Genomic DNA, 8,499 nt, shown 5'->3' with positions numbered 1-8,499 from the left:
TAACTCACCATAATTGAACTTAGAGCTACAAATTTTATATTGTAGTAGTAGAGTTATGTAGGTTTGTGCTTGTTTCTTATTGTTTGCGCTTAGTTATGAGATGAGATTATTATATAAGGTGGGGAGTTTTTGAAGGCCAGAAGAATGGTTTGGTTTTCGAGGACGAAAATGATAAGGTGGGGAGAATGTAAGGACCCTCGAGCTCGTCATTGCTATTATACTAGTCAAGAGACGTATTAGCCGGTAGTAACTTTATTATTTTAACACGGACGTTAATTAATAGAAATTAATCTAACAGCGATGTAGGTTTAAGAATAGTATCATCGAATAGGTCTCGAAAATTTAAGCGAAATATAATGTTCGAACGTGTCATTCGGATACCGGATGAAGAAGATATCGTTAGTTTTGTTTGAAAAACAAAATAGTCATTTTTCAGTAAACAGACCTGACTTCCCCTTATCCAGAGCGTTGGTTTGCTTAGTAATGCCATCGGCCTTATCATCAAAATCAACCGAAGAGAAACTCGTTCTCTTTTCTTATTTCTCTTTCTTATTTCTTTCTTTCTTTCTTTCTTCTGCTTCTTCTCTTCCCCTGTTCTTTCTCTTCTACGAGAGATTAAGAGATCAAGTGGAGGTTCTGTGATCGATAAGAGGTGCACAAGATCATGGAGTAGTTGATGATGGTATTGTTGCTGTTTGAGTTTGGGAGGCAGTTGGTTTGAGAAGAATTATAAGTTAGGGTTATGTGAGTTGAAGATGAACTGATTTAATCAAATAAGAAGAGATTAAGTTATGGGTTTCAATGAATCTGATGTGAAGTGGAAGGTTATTGGTTTGATTTCGGAAAAGAGAAGTTATTCAACATACTTAGGAATCAGGGTTTGTAATAATTTCTGAAGAATTTTTCGGAAGATGAAATTGAAGTATTAAGATTAATTCAGAGTGGGTGTAATGTGAATTAAGAGTTAAGATTGAAGATTAACTTAAATTCGATAATTATAGTTTTGTATTTGAAGCTCAGATGGAGGATTGAATTTACTAATGGAGTTGGGTTTGAATTGTATTCATCAGAGGAAGATGGAGTTATTATGAGTATTGAACAGTTTGGTGTTTGAGCAAAACGGGTTGAGGTAATTGTTATCCCTTTTCAGTAAACTTAGTTAAATTAATAATTCTTATTGCTGAGTTCATGTGATAGTAGTTTGGGGTTGTGTTGATGGATTTGTTATCGATTAGTGAATGGTTGAAGATAATTTACATGGAGAAAGAAGGTTAGTATTGTTGAGTTAGAATGAACATGGTTATAATGAAGATGTGAATGTGCAAGGGGTGGTTCTGTTTTATGAATTGTTGCAGTGGTGTATTGTTGTTGAAGTTAATAGAACTGCTACTGGAGAATAGATTTGTGTATTGAGTTGGTTTAGGTGATTGAGACAGTGAAGAGATGAAAATAGGTGGGAATACTTTTAACTCTTTTGAAACCATTGTTGTCTCTTTTACAAAAGTTTATGTTTAACAAACACATGCATTGTTTGTTCGTGCATTTTATATATTGTTTAGTTTGTGTTATGATTATTTTGTTGATTAATCTTTACATGAATTGGAAAGGACTTGTAATGTATGTCATTATGAATTGTTATTGGAAATAAGAATTTCCACTTGTGGTATATAGGATACGCTCCTTCACATTTATACCTAGAGCTTTTATGATATATTGGTCGTCAGTTTGCGAGTTCGGAATTGTCGACATCCATATATACGATTAGGTGTGGATTTGCGAGTTCGGAATTGCACAACCATATTATACATTGTTTGACGAAGGAGTTTGTTCATATACATGTTTGTGTATTTCCAGTGACTTAGTCACTTTGATGTTTGGGAAAACATGTAATGTTTTCCAAATATTGCTCATGATTTTTTTAAAGTGAAATGTTATTCCTGTTGGGCACCCCTTTTAGGGATGATGTGCACACCCATTGCCACTTTTAGTTTCAGAGACAGATTAGAGTTGCGCAGCGAAAGCTTCAAGGGTTGATTTCGTTAGTTGGTTAACTTCAACTATGTTTATTATTTTGTATATTATATTTGTAAACCAAATGACTATTGTATATGTATCATTTGAGATGAGTTCTTGTATATATATATTTATGAGCGGGGTTAGTTCTGGGTTAATTTTTTAGCAGATTTCTTATTTTAATGTTTAAGTAAATGATTTAGATTCTTAGTGCCTCTTTATTCGTTAGTCTTTTGGATTAGTCAACTGCTAGATTTGGGGGCGTTGCAGTGTTGGTATCAGAGCTCACTATTAGATCTTATATGGGAAACAATAAAAATAGACAGTGCTAGTTGGTGAAATAGATTAGCTTAGAACTGGTTTTGGTTGTGAGATAAATATTAATCAATAAAAGCTATCAATAATTAAAAGATTGATTTGTTTGTTTGGTTGTTTATTTATGTAATGAAGTATAAATTATAGGGTACACCAATAAATTTAGCTGATAAGGATTTGAGATTAGTTAATTTTAATAAGATAATACTTAGTTAATCCAGCACTGGGGAATAGTGAAGGTTGTGTTTTCTCTGTTCGTAGGAAGGCATTGTTGGGACTGAACAACCTTGACAGGGCAACTGCATTCAGAGATGACCGATCATAGAAGTTTAGTAAAATTATTTTATAAACCGATAGATATAATTTCACTTAGAAAGATTCATAGGATTATTCCTTGAAATTAGTAAAAATTATCTTATTAATAGAAATTAGTTTAAGAAAAATTATACTTCCTTATTTGATAGAACTTAACTCACCATAATTGAACTTAGAGCTACAAATTTTATATTGTAGTAGTAGAGTTATGTAGGTTTGTGCTTGTTTCTTATTGTTTGCGCTTAGTTATGAGATGAGATTATTCTATAAGGTGGGGAGTTTTTGAAGGCCAGAAGAATGGTTTGGTTTTCGAGGACGAAAATGATAAGGTGGGGAGAATGTAAGGACCCTCGAGATCGTCATTGCTATTATACTAGTCAAGAGACGTATTAGCCGGTAGTAACTTTATTATTTTAACACGGACGTTAATTAATAGAAATTAATCTAACAGCCATGTAGGTTTAAGAATAGTATCATCGAATAGGTCTCGAAAATTTAAGCGAAATATAATGTTCGAACGTGTCATTCGGATACCGGATGAAGAAGATATCGTTAGTTTTGTTTGAAAAACATAATAGTCATTTTTCAGTAAACAGACCTGACTTCCCCTTATCCAGAGCGTTGGTTTGCTTAGTAATGCCATCGGCCTTATCATCAAAATCAACCGAAGAGAAACTCGTTCTCTTTTCTTATTTCTCTTTCTTATTTCTTTCTTTCTTTCTTTCTTCTGCTTCTTCTCTTCCCCTGTTCTTTCTCTTCTACGAGAGATTAAGAGATCAAGTGGAGGTTCTGTGATCGATAGGAGGTGCACAAGATCATGGAGTAGTTGATGATGAAGGTATTGTTGCTGTTTGAGTTTGGGAGGCAGTTGGTTTGAGAAGAATTATAAGTTAGGGTTATGTGAGTTGAAGATGAACTGATTTAATCAAATAAGAAGAGATTAAGTTATGGGTTTCAATGAATCTGATGTGAAGTGGAAGGTTATTGGTTTGATTTCGGAAAAGAGAAGTTATTCAACATACTTAGGAATCAGGGTTTGTAATAATTTCTGAAGAATTTTTCGGAAGATGAAATTGAAGTATTATAAGATTAATTCAGAGTGGGTGTAATGTGAATTAAGAGTTAAGATTGAAGATTAACTTAAATTCGATAATTATAGTTTTGTATTTGAAGCTCAGATGGAGGATTGAATTTACTAATGGAGTTGGGTTTGAATTGTATTCATAAGAGGAAGATGGAGTTATTATGAGTATTGAACAGTTTGGTGTTTGAGCAAAACGGGTTGAGGTAATTGTTATCCCTTTTCAGTAAACTTAGTTAAATTAATAATTCTTATTGCTGAGTTCATGTGATAGTAGTTTGGGGTTGTGTTGATGGATTTGTTATCGATTAGTGAATGGTTGAAGATAATTTACATGGAGAAAGAAGGTCAGTATTGTTGAGTTAGAATGAACATGGTTATAATGAAGATGTGAATGTGCAAGGGGTGGTTCTGTTTTATGAATTGTTGCAGTGGTGTATTGTTGTTGAAGTTAATAGAACTGCTACTGGAGAATAGATTTGTGTATTGAGTTGGTTTAGGTGATTGAGACAGTGAAGAGATGAAATGATAGTGGGTATGAAAATGAGTTACAGTTGTAGCTTGTTAAACTAGTGGTGCTGATATGGCTAAGATAAACATGGTGATGTTGATGTGAGGATTTATGAAATTATGGTTTGAATATCTGGTTTTAGTGTGTTGGTGTGAAGTACTGACCTTGCAGAACAGTAAAGGGTGATGATACAATCTGGTGGAGGCGAAGATGAGACCTGGAATGGTTGGTGATGTCTCTGTTAAGCTAAGACTGAAATATTTGAGGTATGCAAAATCAGTAATGTTGTAGGGAGTGGTAGTGTTTGGAATTGAGTTGTGATACTGAATTGTGGTGGTGGTATTATATTGAGATGGTGTTATGCAATTTTGAGAAAGTTGTTGTTGAAATTACAAGACTGGAGGTGTATTGAACTGCAGAAGGTAATGGATGTGCAGTGTTGTTTGTTGTTACAATTGAAGTGCAAACTAGAAGTTCGTAGTGTTATAGTTATTGGAACCTGAATGTACTTGGGTGATGTTTGAGAAGAATTTGATTGTAGTGTTGTTAGCAGTGGCCTCAATGGAAGCTTGCAACTTCATTTGCAAGTAAAGCTAACTTTGTAGTTGAAGTTAAATCATGAAGTTTTATTGAATTATATATTTTTGTTCTAATGAGGATTGTAGCTTTAATTTGTTTTAAATTGAAATATAGTTAAGAGTCTTAGTTGTGTGAGAACCTTTAGTTTGTCTGACTGAGTTTATTTAGTCTGACTCAGTCTGACTCAGTTATTTGACTGAGTTGAGTGGACCTTATTAAATCTGATTCGATTCACCGGTTCTCTTTGACTCAGTGGACCATTTACCCATGACTTTGACCTTTGACTGTACGTTGACTGTTAGTTGAACCTTTAGACCATTAATGACCGTTAGTTGACCCAGTTGGGTCAGCTCTTGTGTAAGGGGCTGGATTAGTGGACTTGGACTTAGGACTGGTTTATTAGTTTGATGATTTGGACCTCTTATGGTCCGAAATAACTTTCGGTTCCTTCTACAAAGTTATAGATATTCATTAGACCTAGCTAGTGGACTACAAAATAGACCTAATTGAGTTAGCAAACCATAATTATGCTAAAGATTGATAAATAAAAGGTGTATAACCATAGTTGGGCTTAGAACCATTAGTTAGATTTGTATGATTCTTGTGTGAGCCGTATTGGCTAGTTTCTTAGACGTCTTGTGTGATTAACAGTTAGTCTATATTAACAACGATCAATTCAAAGGATGAACCAGTGGATCGTGGATCTCGAGGTAGGCGTGGCTTGTCAATAAAAGAGGTGGGAATACTTTTAACTCTTTTGAAACCATTGTTGTCTTTTTTACAAAAGTTTATGTTTAACAAACGCATGCGTTGTCTGTTCGTGCATTTTATGTATTGTTTAGCTTGTGTTATGATTATTCTGTTGATTCTTTGAATCTTTCCATGAATTGGAAATGACTTGTAATGTATGTCATTATGAATTCTTATGGGAAATAAGAATTTCCACTTGTGGTATATAGGAAACGCTCCTTCACATTTACACCTAGAGCTTTTATGATATATTGGTCGGAAGTTTGCGAGTTCGGAATTGTCGACATCCATATATATGATTAGCTATGGATTTGCGAGTTCGAAATTGCACAACCATATTAACATTGTTTGACGAAGGAGTTTGTCCATATACATGTTTGTGTATTTCCAGTGACTTAGTCACTTTGATGTTTGGGAAAACATGTAATGTTTTCCAAATCTTGCTCATGATTTCTTTAAAGTTAAATGTTATTCCTGTTGGGCCCCCCTTTTAGGGATGATGTGCTCACCCATTCCCACTTTCAGTTTCAGAGACAGATCAGAGTTGCGCAGCGAAAGCTTCAAGGGTCGACTTCGTTAGTTGGTTAACTTCGACTATGTTTATTATGTTGTATATTATTTTTGTAAACCAAATGACTATTATATATGTATCATTTGAGAGGAGTTCTTGTATATATATATATATATATATTTCTGAGCGGGGTTAGTTCTGGGTTAAGTTTTTAGCAGATTTCTTAATTGAATGTTTAAGTAAATGATTTAGATTCTTAGGGCCTCTTTATTCGTTAGTCTTTTGGATTACTCAGCTGCTAGCTTTGAGGGCGCTACACTGTATATAGTGACTCTGTGTTAATGTGAAGCATGATATTTTTTTCCAATTTGACACAAAAAGATTGGATTTGGTGTTTGTAATTAAAAAAATTCAATCAACAATGAAAAGATTAACTTTCCCTCCATGTTTTTATTTTACCCTCAAGTGTTTTCTTTTTTCGTTCATGCGTCGTAGAGCTTATTGGGACGCATTTGGTTGGTACCTGATAAGATCAAACGGCCCCTCCGCATTTTTAATTTTCATTGAACTTGATAAAATTGTCTTTCCCTTTCCAATTATTATAATTCGTTATATATATTTTATTTTTCAGAAAAAATGATATCTTCATTCCACGTGAGGAACAGTGATATTTTCGTTCCGTTTTATGAAAAGTGATATTTTCGTCCCCATTTCAGAAACAGTGAAACTTTCGCTCAGTATCCGAAAAAGGGATATTTTCGCCCCCATTTCAGAAACAGTGAAACTTTCGCCCAGTATCCGAAAAAGGAAACCGTTTAAGAGAAAGTGATAATACTTTCGCTCTGTTTCAGAAAAAGTGATATTGTCGGCCTGTTTTAAAAAAAAGTGATACTTTCACCTCATTTCGGAAAAAGTGATACTTTTATACGTTTCGGAAAAAGTGATACTTTCTCTCTGTTTCAGAAAAATTAATTTTTGGCTCCGGTTCAGTAAAAGTGATACTTCCTCCATGTTTCAGTAAAACTGACACTTTCTCCCAGTTTTAGAAAATGTGATATTGTCGCCCAGTTTCAGAAAAAGTGATAACTTGTTTCAGAAAAAGTGATATTTTTGCTCCGTTTCAGGAGAAGTGATATCTTCGCCTCGTTTTCGGAAAAGTGATACTTTCGCTCCGTTTCAGAAATACTAACACTTTCGCTCCGTTTTAGAAAAAGTGATATTGTGCTCTGTTTCAGAAAAAATGATATTTTTGCCTCGTTTCACAAAAAATGACATTTTCGCCCCATCTCAGGAAAAGTGATACTTTCACACTGTTTCAGTAAAATTGATATTTTCGCCTATTTCAGGAAAAGTGATACTTACGCTCCATTTCAGAAAAAGTGATACTTTCACCCCCGTTTTCTTAAAAGTGATATTTTCGCCCTCTATTTCAGAAGAATGGATACTTCCCTCATTCCCCAAATATTATTGCACTGCTCTTTCTCTGCAGACCACATATTATTGCACTGCTCTACAATACCGAGAGTGAATCTGCAGACCACATATTATTGCACTGCTCTTTCTCTTTCGGTCTGAGATTATTTCATAAAAGCTTTCAAAATTTCATGGCCGATTCCTAGCTCTTTAATGAAATTTTTCGATGCTTGGGAGACCAATGTTTTGAAGGGAAGAGCAGAAGAAGTTTGGAAGATAATTCATTATGCGATTTGTTGGACGCTTTGGACTGAACGAAATGGTCGTGTTTTTGGCACAAGGAAGAAAAGTGTGGAGGAGGTGATTGATCTTGTTAAACACACCGTGGTGCTTTGGTCTTGTGACGCTGACACTTTTAAGTTCATTAATCTCGGCCATATATGGAGTGACTGGGAACTTCTTATGTTTACGTAATGGCCTCTTTGGCTCTGTAATGTTTTGTGTATTGGCTTATGCCGTGATCTGACTTTTACTAACTGTAATGGTTTTCTTTTCTTTAATATAACCTTTCTGATCGGGAAAAAAAAAAGAAAAAAAACTAAAATGAATAGCCTAGCAGAGCATCCAGACAATGTCGTTATAATCACATGTGACTCTTTGAGAAAAAATATATTTATAAGTAGTCTTTTTCTGAAATGCGCCCAGTTTATATACATATGGGTCGGTCGCGGAGTAGATTCCATCTTTATTTATAAGAACGATGTCGCTAAAAATCTACGCATATCTCCGTTCCTTTAAACTACTAAGTCATATGAGCTCCCATGTTGCACTGTGAATATGACATCCCCTCAAAATAAATTAGATAAAAGTTTTCAGAGCAATTCTGAAGACGACAAGTGGCGGAGCTCTATTGGTCGAGACATTAAAAACTGAATTACAGTCAATTTACACCCTATATTTAACTGGCCGTTAATAATGTCGTTAGGGTAAACGTAGGTATACAAAACTTAC

This window comes from Papaver somniferum, unplaced genomic scaffold (assembly GCF_003573695.1).
Source record: "Papaver somniferum cultivar HN1 unplaced genomic scaffold, ASM357369v1 unplaced-scaffold_10, whole genome shotgun sequence".
Taxonomy (NCBI): domain Eukaryota; kingdom Viridiplantae; phylum Streptophyta; class Magnoliopsida; order Ranunculales; family Papaveraceae; genus Papaver; species Papaver somniferum.
Note: the sequence above shows the minus strand (reverse complement) of the source record.